This window comes from Sycon ciliatum, chromosome 3, assembly GCF_964019385.1.
Source record: "Sycon ciliatum chromosome 3, ocSycCili1.1, whole genome shotgun sequence".
Taxonomy (NCBI): domain Eukaryota; kingdom Metazoa; phylum Porifera; class Calcarea; order Leucosolenida; family Sycettidae; genus Sycon; species Sycon ciliatum.
This window is the reverse complement of record NC_088645.1, coordinates 2,594,313-2,608,114: the sequence shown is the minus strand read 5'-3', so window position 1 is coordinate 2,608,114 and position 13,802 is coordinate 2,594,313. Positions and strand designations below refer to the sequence as shown.

Here is a 13,802-nt window from a genome sequence, read left to right as displayed (position 1 = left end):
TTCGGTGTACAGGGTACCTAAACTCCCCATTGAGGCCAAAATCAAGTATTCGATTTCTAAGTGCAACAGGGTGCTTGAATTTGACGACTTCTGAGTTCTTGGCTGATGGACTATAAATGGAAGAGTGCGTAATCATTTCTCAGCTTGGTTTCATATCTGAACATGTATCATGGCTATGGTGCTCTTTTAATTCGCACTTAGTGCTTTTCGCGTCCCTCAAAATATTATGCTGAAAAAGTGCTCTTTTTTCAATGAAAAAAGGCAAAAAGTGCTCTTTTTTCAGTGAAGCATAGCCATGATACATGTTCAGATATGAACCCAAGCTGAGAAATGAATACGCAATCTTCTATTTATGGGTCCACGAAAGGCAAAACAGGAAGTAAAGTTCAAAAAACCTACTTTTTACAGCATTGTGTACACCGGGTACAGGCTTCACCAACTAACTAATACTTGTTGCCCCCCCCCGCCCCCCCCCCCCCCCCTAGGTGTTGGCGGATAATGTTCGGTAATATGGGATATAATGCTCTCAGTAATGCTCCACAAAAGGCCATATAATGCTCCAAATAATGCTGATAATGCTCCGCCGGATGGAATATAAACACCTGAACCTTGCGGTATTGGGCTAAGAAAAACACTATTATATTGCACCCATGCTATGATAAACACATAATACAATATCAGGTAAACATGTACGCGAGGTACAAACACATAGTCATATTGAGGCGGCACAAAGGGGATACGCCAAGAAAGACTCCTTGACCAGCTTTTGCTTCTGAGTTTCCCTCTTCAAACGGGACTTTCCTTGTTTGTGTCTCGCGGTAGCAATATGGGACATGATTATACTCTTCTTCCCTGACAATGTTGTATGGCATGCCAGGCACACTAACTTGCCACAGTCGCTTTTGAGCGGCTCATCTGGGAACTCCCGCACCTGTGTTTCGGCACTAATGGCCACTTCAGTGCTCTGTCCATGAGCTACTCGCGTCCGTTTAGAAACATTTTCAGACTTGGTAATACAATATGTAGCTGTTTTCTGAAAAGACCGCTTCCTCGCCATCGCGGCAGTATGTGCAGTTTCCAACTCGACGACGTCACTATCATCAGAGGACTCCGCCAAAAGCTCATCTGGGGAAAGCCCAGCTTCCTGCCAATCCCAAGAACGGCATCGCGGCGAGTCAGCCATCAGCGTTGGCTGGTAGTTAGCTGGTCTTACACAATGGTCAGTGTCCGGTGAAAGTCCAGCGTTACTCTTCGACAAAGACATGGACTCTTGCTTCGATGAAAAATGTTTTTTTGTAACATTGTGTGGACGGTAACCGGGTAAGTTCTGGAATGTGTACGTGTGCGCACCTCCACCGTTCCATGCTGGCTCACATTAGTTTCGTTGGTTCGGCGTTGTTACCATGGTTACCTGGATCTTCAAAAAGTAAGTAACTGTTAGTCGGTACTAGCAGTAGTGTTGTTAGTTGCTGGCTGTCGTCATGGTCGTGGCCGAAGATAGACTTCCGGGACCGGAAGTTTCTGCCAGAGTTTCCACACTGTGCTGGACCACAGCTAGCTAGCACTGGGCCTGGCACTGCGTGCCACGATCTGTTTGGTACCATGACTGTATGATGTGTACGGTGGTCTATCGCTTGTACTTGTAGCAATACATCGCGTATTGTAATAAATGTTGTCAATCAAAGACCAACGCTATAGGCGATACGAATCTGTACATGACGAATTTACGATGTGTGTAGATCTACTATGCAGTTACATGTATGAAGAACGTCGTATAATGCCATTTTTGGCTTCGTAATGCTTTATAATGCTCGTAATGCTTCGGGTGGTGTATAATGCTCGATATAATGACGGCATTATCCGCCAACACCTACCCCCCCCCCCCCCCCCCCAAAGCCAAGGCCAAGGCCCATCGAGCACTCGGAAACTGTGATCGCATGCATGAGGAAACAGATTTTAGCACTTTTTCAGCTAAAAAAGCTCAAAAAGGGCGATATTCAGTAAAAACGCAAGAAAGGGCGAAAGAAACGGGCTATTCCAAAAAAGGGCCAAAAAGGGCGAAAAAAGGGCGAGCACCTTTGGGAAAGGGCTACCTCTGAGGCTCTGTCTCCAGATTGCAGCGCTAGCGGTGAATCACACCAGTGGCGATCACACCAGTGATCCATAATGGATCAAGCAGGTGCTGCATGATGGGGCTGTTAAGTGTGACGTCACGGCTCCTTCGATACGCATAGCAACGGAGAGCACTGGGGACAAACAAAAGTCGCGTCCTCTGGATGGAACCAGATGTCAAGGGCAACAGCATCTAAATGACTGGAGAGACAGTTGTTTTTCTTTGCTTTTTCTTCAAGCGATTGTTGTCGCTCTTTACTCCTTGTTCTTTCCTCTACAAAACTCCTGTAGTCGTCGAGTGCTTTCATGATGGCTGTGAAATTGGCTGCCCACAGTAAAACTCCGTGTTTGAGAGTGCTTTGAAGATGTTTCGCGTCCTGATGGATCAAAGTATGAGCGCTCCTTGTGGATTCGATTATATATAGGTGAGTTGTTCAAGAAATCAGTGTCTTCTTTCTGTCTATGGCCTCACGCTGGCACAATATCAGCCTCTATATCCATGACAGCTCGTACCTCCCGTAAACTGCATGACTTAGATATATTTTCGCCCTCCGTGGTGATTGAAGACACATGGAAGAATTTATTATGTTCAGAATGATGTCCTAAGAATATAAAATAAAATAATTCTAGGGAATTGTCATAGGGTATTTTTGGAAGGATGGAGACAGAGAGAGAGAGCACTGTTTGAAGTGTTTGTCTCACTGTAATTACTCCAGATTATTGAATGTTGTATGATCTACTCTATATTTTCCATAATGTTTTTTCCTGATTTGCGGGATCTCTTCTTTTGCTGTTTGCGTGTTTACAGGAAGTGGCTGTCTGGTGTAACTGCACCAGATCCTGGGGAAATTAAGTCAGATGCAGAGGCGGGGTCGTCCAGTGATGCAACACTGCCGTTCTGTGTGCAACGTGACGCTAATACCCCCGGCGAAAACACAAAAAAGACAAACACGTGAAAAGACTACAGTATTGACCGTTCTGCTAATAAATGCAGGACTGCTCCGACAGTCGATAATCGAAACACAGAGCACCAGCATGATGTTTTCATATTGGGAACCACACAACAGCTCAATTCTCAAGCCCAAAAATTGATGAATACAAATACAGAGCGACGCAACAAGAGGTCATCCGGCAACCAAACAAACCTGGGTCTAATGCACTGAATAGTCCTGAAATACGCAGACCAGACAAAGCAGTGCAAGCACATAATGTTACAAGGTACATGCATTGCAGAACAAAGTGTAACCAAAGATACACAGGGTTATAGCTGCACACTTGTGCATGTGCTCGCTCAGCCCAAGAACACACGATCATGATGATAGAAACAATCCGGGGGAAACACGCTAACACCGAAGTAAGCGTCAACACGTAAATAGTGCAGCTCTGAAAAAATTACATTGACATGAACATTGGTGTGTCGAGTAGTATCAGGCTTGAATAATCATCCAACCAAGACTTCATCAGGTCCCAGACGCTGAGATCGCACGCCGAATGTGAAGTGCATCTAGCCTTGAACCTGTCGCACAAGGCACACATATATGGCAAAATGACATCCACTCTGATTATTTCCAGAGGCCAATCATGAGAGAACACAGAAATGAAACCACGGGCTCAACCAAGTAAACGCAAAGGAAGTTAGTCAAAATAATCCATGCAGTGCTCTTTTAATTGCAGCGCTGATTGCAGTGTTGCGTCATAGCCCGATACCCGCTGAGCACAGACACAACTCCATTCGTCAGGGGCAAGACATAGTCTTTTGGAATAAAGTCATAAAGTACAGCGTTCCAATGACATTATGGACACCTCGTGTAAATGCATGGTCTGTTCATCTGGCCGACTCGGCCACGCATGAGAGTGTGTGCATGTACATGCGCGCGCTTGCGCGCGCGCGCACACACACACACACCATGTATTCGGTGCGTATGGTGTACCAGTTGCGGGACAATGAAGGTGGAATCATTATCATGATGTTACATGTACACAAGAGTACATAACCCCCCCCCCCAGAGTGTGCAACGCCTGATCCAGCTCTGCATAGGGTCTTGGTCGAGCGGAATCGGATCTTTGCGTCATAATACCGTACACATCTGAGGGGAACCTGGGGAGTCGCGGGTACTCTTGGATCAAAAACAATGCTGCCCTACCTCGAGACCGGCCTTGCGCTGGTGTGAAGTGTACGCATGACATCAGAAGATCCGATTCCGCTCGACCAAGACCCTATCATATGCAGAGCTGGATCGGCGTTGCACACTCTGGGGGGTTATGTACTCTTGATGTACATCTACAGTGTATGTTTGAGTGTAAAGTAAATTTTATTTTATTGGACATTTCTTCGACACAACTAATTACTTACTTCACATGTTCGCATTTCTCATAATCGATCCACCTGTACTCCGTATCAGTCGAGGAAAAATTCTCCCAGATATACACTAGTCACCACAGCCATGTGATGACATTGGGATGGGTCCCAAGCACGATTGCACTCTCCAGTTTATAATTTATTTGTCCAGATTATCTGTGAAGACAAAATGCAATGCATAGCACCAATCGATGGATGAAGAGAGAGTTTGTAAATACCCATATCTTTCCACTTGTTCAGGAGCTTACCTTTTGGAGTTCACATCGTTTACACGATCTCTCATGCTGTCTTGCACCTTGGTTTTGTTGACCATGGATACGCCAACCCAGAAAACATTCTACAGGAGCTACTAAAGCAGAGCGTTTTTCACGCTCGATCTCGGCGATCTACCTTGTCACGCCAATAAAATCCTCCATGACACTGGCTACAGTCACAAGAGACGTCTCAGTAAGGTAATGAGCACGACAACATCGTCGAGATCAAGGACAAAGAGAAAACAAAACACTCACTGAAAACAGCAAAGAAGAAACGAAGAAATGTACACGATTCCTATATGTTGCCACTGACAACTGGGTCGGTGGAGACGACGCTACTTTTGTTTGTCCCCAGTGGGATCGTTGTTATGCGTATCGAAGGAACTGTGACGTCATCACTTAACAGCCCCATTGTGGTGATGTCACGTGACGACAGACTGCATGACTAATGTAGACATTCTACGTGTGCAGTGGAGGAGCTAGACACAATACAAATGTAGCAGGGCTAGATAGGGGAAGTCCCTAGCCCTGGGACGCTATGCCTGTGAGGCAGGGAGCTGACATGGACTAGAACTGTAAGAGTTAGTACAGAATTCACATGTACATGAGTTTACAGTACTACTTGCCGGTATGTAGTTGTAGGTCTAGGTACTCAGTTGCAAGTGACAAGTGACAAATGACAGTTAAAGGGGAAGTGCATCGATTTTTCGAGTATGGTCCAGAAGAAAGACAATTTGATATCGGTTCGAATGGCATATCTCTCGCTTCCATACGATAAGCCAAACTTGCCAAATCGCCAATTGTATGCTCACGTTGCCATAGCGACCAGCGCAGTGATGACGTACGAAAGGCTTAGCTCCACCACAGAGAAGGTCGATCACTGCAGAATTTGGTCATTTTCAATTGGTTTATTGTATTCACGAAGTGAAAGAAGGGCTGTGTTCAATGCTCTTAGTGCAGTGAACTGTTCGTTAGTAGTCCTCTCGGTTGTGTACTGGAACGTGACACCGACAGGAGAAAGCTGGAGAGCGGAGACACCAGCAGACAAGCGAAAATAGTGACGAACAAAATGCTGACATCTTGGTTGGGACAAATCAGACGTTCAGCATTTCCCCCAACCAAGGACCATGCCGTTTGCTCTTTTCACTTCCTGAAGATGAATGTGATGCTTCCTGGCGACTCTCGTAACATCTTCTGAAGCCAGGTGACACGACGGGTGGCGGAGATTGACGAATGAAATAATGTCGTAGGTTTGAAAGTTTGCTGAAAATTGTCTCAGGAGAGATGGCGATTTCCAAGCATCTTGTCCTAGAGGAAACCATTTCCTAGGCACAGTCAGCCTAGGGAAATGCATGAGAAGGGCGATAAATAGTTCACGGTACTAACAGCATTGAACACAGCACTTCTTTCACATCGTGAATACAATAAGACAATTGAAAATGACCAATTTCTGCAGTGATCGACCTTCTCTGTGGAGAAGCTAAGCCTTTCATACGTCATCACTGCTCTGGTCGCTATGGCAACGTGAGCATACAATTGGCGATTTGGCAAGTTTGGCTTATCGTAAGGAAGCGAGAGATATGCCATTCGAACCGATATCAACTTCTGGACCCTACTCGAAAAATCGATGCACTTCCCCTTTAACCCTCATGCCACACAACAGAGACGAGCCTGTGGGGTGTCGCAAGCGTGTATTCCAGCGTGAGTAATCATGAGCCTGTGATCGGTAATCAAGTATGACGTACATGTATTCAGTATGAGGTTATGATTATAAATGATGTACACACATTACACATCAGAGAGGCAAGGACAGCAGAAGCGACCTGCGGGGTCCTGCGCTGTCAGAACGGCTATGTGTACTACTAGGTTGCTATGGCAGCGGAACACTAAATCTTAGAAAAAATGAATAGTTCAATGGTGCCGATGTGCGTGCACTATGCAGCGCCCATCGGCAGCACCCGTGCCTCCAATAAAGGTACCGAATGGATTGCGACACGCAGGCTCTAGTAGTGGTGTGGCATGCCTGCGGGCCTGAGAATGTACGTGCGATATGCCCTGCTGGACCAGCGGCCTGCAGCCATCAGGGCATACTCTGGTGCGCCTCAATCCGCCATGTGTGTGGCTCCCCCGACGAGTAAGGAATGGCTGCTGATGCTTGGACCTAGCACTTTGTGTAGGACAGCATTGATGTCGTTCGGCTTGAGATGGCGACCATCCTGAAACTTGAATAGGGGTTGCTTGTCATTGCTCCATTTGCTGGACCGAACGTAAGCCTGCAGGGCTCGGACGGGACATAGTGCGGGGTCAGCGTAGTGATTCAGTGCTACCTCCCCGCCTGTTGTTAATTGAGACGTCTTCGTCCTCTGCAGCTGCAGAGAGGCCTCCTGCTGGGCTAGCCGGAGGTGTTCGTGCCTCAGCGTCTTGAGGCCGCCGGGACCGTGTGGTGAGAGCGACATGTACTCACTCACACGCAGCAGCAGGCCGTGGAAGGCTGTCGTAAGAGCAGCCCATAGCATTAGTCTGTCTGCAGGGGAGAACAAGGACCGATTCAAGAACTGGCGGAGAGCCTTCAGCTGGTGGACGGTGATCGCTTGGCGCTGAGGGCGTGCTGACGGATGTCTGGGAAGCGACGCTCTCTCCCTCTCTAAGCCCATGAGCAGGGCTGTGATGCGGCTTGAGGATGTAACCCTGACCGGGCCTCCCATGCGGAGGAGGTGGTATTTGATCGCGGCCAGGTAGACTCTCAGAGTGCTGGCGCTGACTGAGTGAGACATTCCGGCAGCGAACAGCAGGACATCGTGTTCTGATCTGGGTGATGTGCGTCGCGGCGCATGCGACCCATGAACTCCAGGAATGAACGCCAGCCTGGGGCGTACGTGCGCTGTGTGCCAGTGGCTACCGAGTTGGCAATCAGGTGCTCTACTCGCGCTGAGAGAGCGGCGGCTAGCAAGCCTAGGAGGACACAGGCAAAAGCGCATGCAACACAAACGCACACACGCATACGCCCGCACACGGGCATGTTTTCTAAACAGGCAGGATGGTACGGCGGCCAAGCTGCGGTGTATGCGTGCTGCGCCGGGTCGCTGAACAGCGGCCCGCTTCCCGGAACACACTGGCCCGGCGGCGTGGCTGTGGATTGTAAGCAGGGGACCCGTGGGTTATGCTAGTGGGAGATCTCCCCCTTGACCTCGGCGGGGCGTTCCTGTACTGGTTTGGCCGAGGTTCGCCCTCATCCTGTGGGGCTAATGCAAATACGACCCGAGAGCCCCCCTCCCCCAGCCCCGCGGGGTGGGAGCCTCTGCTATTGGCCTAATCCATAGGTACTTAGCCTTGCGGGTGGGCGCATGGGGGTGGCACGTAAGCGTTGGCTTGCGTAGCTGTGGCTTGCGGCGGTAAGCGATCCTCCGGCGGGAGGTGGACATCCGGCGGGATGTTATGCAAGCGGGGCTGGCGACCCTGGACAGACACACAGAACAAAAGACAGCAGGCGGCGAAGCCTTGGTTCGGTGGAGCCGTAGCTTGCAGCGGCAGTGTCTGTAAGCGATTCTCCGGCGGGAGTTATATGTTCGGCGGGATGTAATGCGAGCGGGCTAGCGACCCTGGATAGACACACAGAACAATAGACAGCGGGCGGCGAAGCGTTGGCTCGCGGAGCCATTGCTTGCGGCGGCGGTGTCTGTAGGCGATCCTCCGGCGGGAGGTGGACATCCGGCGGGATGTTATGCGCGCGGCTTGCAAGCCTGGATATACACGCAGAACACAAGACAGCGAGCAGGTCAGGCTCGCGGAGCCGTGCCCATAGTATACGGGCAAACATACAACCTGCTAGGTAGGCTTAACACCCTCTACAATTTGCCTCGGTAGCATGGCAACACGGTGCCTGGCCCTTATTTTGTTTGCGCCATGCGGGGCACGCGTGTCGCGTACATATGGAGAGCCCCCGAGTACAGCGGTCGCGGCGAGTGAACGTACGACCGGCTGGGACGACCTTGGCGGCGAACGCCAGGTGGCCAACGAGGGATTAGAGTTCGTGTTTGGACGCTGATGACCGGATGGCCCAGGCTGCGAGGAGTTGCCGCAATGTTTGGAGCTTCTCGGCTAGGAGCCGCAGCTCCCCTGCCGCTGAATCAATGTCGATGCCAAGCACTGTGAGGCAGGTGGCGGGGCCAACAACTTTGTCCGGGCCGTCTGCTGTTGGGACGCCCAGTTTTGCAAAGACCTGCAGAATAGTGGCTTTGTGGGTCGTGGCCGCCGAGGACGTGACAGACTCGGCTGCTGGACACACTGAGACGAAATCATCCAAATAGTGCTCCAGTGCAGGGATACTATAGTTCTTACAGAGGATCCATTCTAGGGTGGTAGCCAGGCAGTTAAACAGACTGGGAGCGGAGCGTAGGCCAAATTACAGGACAGTGTCGATATAGAAGTTGCCATTCCACAACATACCGAGGAGCGGCCAGTCGTCGGGGTGCACGGGGCAGAGTCGGAAAGCGTGCTTCAGGTCCACCTTTGACAGGAAGGCTCCGGGGCCCGTCCTGCGCATGTGTTCAGCTATCGTGTCAATCGTAATTAGAGAGAAACGGTAGGCCTGCTTGTCAATGAACGAATTGACGCTGTTCCCATCGGGGGTGGACAGGTGCATGATGAGCCGGCGGCCGCCCGACTTCTTGGGGACCACACCTTCGCCAGAGGTGCGCAGACGGACGAATGGCGGCGCGTTGAAGGGGCCAGCGGTGTCGCCGTGACTGCATTCCGTGGCCAGGTACTGGTCGACGACCTCGGGGTGTGCTGCCGCTGAAGACAAGTTCGGGCTGCGTACGGACACATACCGGGGTTCGGCAAACCCGATACGACAGCCGGCATGTAAATTGCTAATTAGAGAAGGAACAAATGCAGGATTAGAGTGCGCCAGCAATTCAGTGTGTAATGCATCAATATTGAAAGGGGTGTTGGGGTGTAATGCAATGTTCATAGGGGTGTTAGGGGGTGGGTGAATGCAAGAAAGTGGTGCCGGGGCTGATTGCTGTTCGCTCTTATTTCTTGGCTGGACAGGCTGACATGGCGTGCGAGCCTGAGCAGAAGAGGCAGGCGTGTCGAAAGCGACATGGGCCGCTGCAGGCGCCGTGATTGTAGCGGCGGCAGATTTTGGTTGATTTAGTGCTTGCACTCTCTTTCGCCTGCTTGTCGCGAAAGGCCGAGGTGTGTGCTCCGGCCAAGTGCCCCACCTTCTTGCAAATGCTGCAATTGGGGAGGGCCTGTCCCGTGAAACAGGTCGCGAAAAGCTCCGTGTCGAGCTCCGCCAGGGATCAGCTTGGGTCCTTTGACTGGGCCTGGCGTGCCGGCGTGTCATAGTCCCCGACTGCAGAGAAGCGGTACTTCCCGGCTGCCTGTACCATGCGTATTTGATGCTGCATAAGTGCAGCGGTTCAGCGAGGTTGATTGCGGATGGCGATCAGGCTAAAGATAGACCATGTCTCGGTCCACGTGGCAAGGTTCTCAATTTTTCCTTTTGGTGCGCTTGTCACCGAAATTGCCCCTTCCTCGTCTATGCAGAACCTCTTAGGGGCTGGCTCCCCGGTAGAAATAGATTTTGGCGGGAGCAGTATTGCCAGATCTATATACTCGATTCGTCTAAACCGATCGACTGTCTCCAACGAGACATGCGAAATGCAGGAGGGGTAACCCATGTTCGTATGGTGCATGAATTCATCAGCACACATACCGTCTTCTTGGTGCTCCGTGACGTTCTCCGGTGCGTTGCCGCTGAGGGCTGCTGCCACGCTGCCTGCCACGATCTGCTGGATAGACTCCCTTTGTGCCTGCGAGAAAGCCATGGTGGGTGTAAGACTATCGCTGAGAGCGGAGAAGAGACAATTTCAAATAATTTCTGCGGCGGGTAGGCACAGCAAACAACTGGTGAATGTCTTTACTTGTTCCTGCCTTGCGAGGGTGGCCTTGGGTGAGCTTGCACCCAAGGCTGATAGGTGGCTTATACGACATGCCGTACGTACATCGCGGTTGCGAATGCTTGCGTGGGGCCCCGCGCGGGAGCCCGGCAGTGCGTACGATTTCCAAATGTTTCGGCTCAGCAACCCCTCTCCCCACGAGTACACTGTATCTCAGATGGCTGACCGTACCACACTAAAAATACCTTCCTACACCCCTGCATTAGCAAACTGCTTCACGGCAGACAATGTTAGAAAGCAGGCTGCACAATGCCCTTATAAGGCAGAGCTTGACACACGGTTGGGAGCACAGAAACTGTATTGTGACAGGCTGTCTCACTGTTGCAGCTCGATTTGCTTTTGCAGCGCGAGTCTGCTTTAGCAGTGCTAGTTTGCTTTTACGGCGTGAGTTTGCTTTTGCAGCTCGAGTTTGCTTTTGCAGTGCGAGTTTGCTTTTGCAGCGCGAGTTTTGTTTTTGCAGCGTGTCCATCTACGCAACCTACCGCACGCCTTAACCATCGTTGGCAGTCTATTGGTATTCCGCTTGTTCTTGTAGTAATCGCCATACCAATTTGTTTTCTGTGAAGCACGAATGTTTGCTAAACTCGGGTTTTCCAACAGGTGGCCGAACCCCCCCCCCCCCCCTCCATTTCCGCCGATAGCCTTGACAAATTGGTACCGTATTTTACTTGTTGTGTATTGCACGGTGTACTAAATCCAACCCATCATTACGACGGCCTGCCTACATGAGAGAGCGGGGCACAGACAAGCAATGTCATGTGCGAGCATGTATTAGTAGCGGGCATGCAGCCCGGTGGTCGATACGTACGTGATTTAGCGTTACAGTGTCCAGTGTTGTCTCCCTATATTATTATTAAGCCACGACCTCGGGTGTACTCGTATGCTACATACATGTACAGTTGCGCTTAACTGAAATCTGACCCAAAGTGCTAAGCTGGCGCCCTCAACCTGCACCGGCTTTGGTTGACTGAAAGTGGCACGAATGTGGCTGGAGGTACACCTGCACCGGCCTTGGTTGCCTGGAAGTGGCACGAATGTGGCTGGAGGTACACCTGCACTGGCCTTGGTTGCCTGGAAGCGGCACGAATGCGGCTGGACGTACACCTGTATCAGCCTTGGTTGCCTGGAAGTGGCACGAATGTGGCTGGACGTACACCTGCACCGGCCTTGGTTGCCTGGAAGTGGCACGAATGTGGCTGGACGTACACCTGCACCAGCCTTGGTTGCCTGGAAGTGGCACGAATGTGGCTGGACGTACACATGTAAAGATACAGTACATGTGCAGATGCAATGATGTAAACTGTGATTGGAACTGGTCCAGGCCGCCAGCTTTGTACTTTGGGTCGTATTTCAGTGAACACAGCAACTGTAGCATACTACTGTAGTAGGTTTTGTATGATGCAGTGCATGTTCTGTTTCAATTCATTTCCCTATTGTTTCATCACTTTATTTCAACACGGATTTCAGTGCACCGTTTTGCGGAGACCAGCTCTCCTCCCCCCCCCCCCTCCCCCCCCCCCTCTCTGTTTGTTTCTGCAGGGACGTAGGAGGGGTTTTGGAAGTGGTACGACCGAAGACTGATCGGTGCGGCCGATGGCCGTGTTGGAGGGGGGTCCGGGGACCTCCCCCATGAAAATTTTGTAAAAAGGACACAAAATCCTGCGTTCTGGGAACTTCTGGCACACTTCTGGCGCAGTGTGCAGTCGAGTCGAGTACAGTACTCAGTACGACTGCAGATGCATAACAGATCTGCAAGTACGAGTCTAGAAAAAAGGTCAAAGTCTGATGCGCATATATGCATCGATGGATCCTGATTTTTTTTATTACGGTTTTGCACGTTCCGGACGGACCACACTTTTCGAAAAGTGGTACGGCCATGGTCGTACCAGTCGTAGCGGGTGCTACGCCCCTGGAATCTGTATCGAGGGGCATTCAAGTCATGCAGTTATGTGATTACAGTGTAACATTCACGTTTCCTTGTAAAATGTGTTCAGATACGAAGTTTGACTGGTACACAGTTCCTGGGTACCTGGGTACCTGGGTACCTGGGTAGGTCTACCTGGGCGAATTATCTGTCCAGTTGTACTAATCTTGTACATAGTCCAACCGCTATCTTCAAACAGAATTTTCTTTCAACGTTTCCTCGTTCTAGCATTGCCAGATTACTGAGCAGCCAGCGCATGGCTGTGAGCGTTGACACGTACACCCTTCGTTTCTTACCGTGTTGTGGAGTGACTTCACACGGTGCACTTGACAATCCGTGTTCTGTGTACCATCATCATGATCATCTCATGTCCTCTCTTGAAGCTTGGTCTCTCTGGCTCTAGTCCAACAGTCACAGAACTGACTGTATCAGGAGTGGCAGCGGAACAAGCCCTGCAGTAGATCTGCAAAAACCCGCGGAACACGCCCTGCAGTAGATCTGCACTAAACCCGCGGAACAAGCCCTGCAGTAGTTCTGCAATAAACATGTGTTCTGGGTTCTTGCCATACACTACAGCAAAGGCAAACTGTCGCCACTAGAATGAAGTTCTGAAAAGCCACTGAAATATTCTGCTGCAGAAAAGAGAACATGAAACTCAATCCGTTCGCATTTCCAGGAACGCATCGACTTTCACTGATACGGACACAATTGTATCGAAAATGCTCTATAAGGAATCGAAACTTGTAGTCTCGGCAAGTTTCTATCGACTCTCGTATTTCGATTCTAGCGCAGACATACAATAGACCCTTTGCGCAATAAGCGAGAGGGGTCGAGACGGGGCATGCTGTGCGCGCGCTGCACACTTGGCATGCAACCAGCATGCATGGTTTGCTGCATGCAGGACGTGATCAAGTTTCCTGTGACAGGCTAGGTTTTCACGGTCCCGACGCGATGTTCATGTATGTACTCCCCAGCCTTTTTTCATTTGAAGTTTTTTTAGTTCTGAAGGAAGAAGTTCCGAAATATGCTTTCCAAGGACTGCTGTTGGGTTCTTGTTTGCAGCAACCGTCATCCCTTGTCTAAGAAACCCACTTGTTTTTCCAGGCGTTCCCTAGTGATGCTGGCATTCCACTCTCTTGAATCCTGGCTATTTGGCGAGAAGGGCAGCAGTTTGCTGCGACATCGTT

General features: G+C 50.4%; 2 long non-coding RNA genes across 3 annotated transcripts; both read right to left on the bottom strand.

Annotated features, from left to right (window-relative positions):
* Positions 1-3,130: 3,130 nt before the first annotated feature.
* On the bottom strand, positions 3,131-5,130 carry LOC135812421 (uncharacterized). Its single transcript, XR_010552793.1, has 3 exons — positions 4,720-5,130; positions 4,466-4,627; positions 3,131-3,628 (listed from the first exon to the last, which is right to left on the bottom strand). It is a non-coding gene; the product is annotated as an uncharacterized LOC135812421 (long non-coding RNA).
* Positions 5,131-7,753: 2,623 nt separating this feature from the next.
* LOC135811217 (uncharacterized) lies at positions 7,754-13,356 on the bottom strand. Of its 2 annotated transcripts, none has more exons than XR_010552568.1 (2): positions 12,912-13,356; positions 7,754-8,465 (listed from the first exon to the last, which is right to left on the bottom strand). It is a non-coding gene; the product is annotated as an uncharacterized LOC135811217 (long non-coding RNA). The 2 variants fall into 2 exon arrangements; XR_010552567.1 differs by lacking the exon at positions 12,912-13,356 and adding an exon at positions 10,448-11,085.
* Positions 13,357-13,802: the final 446 nt, after the last annotated feature.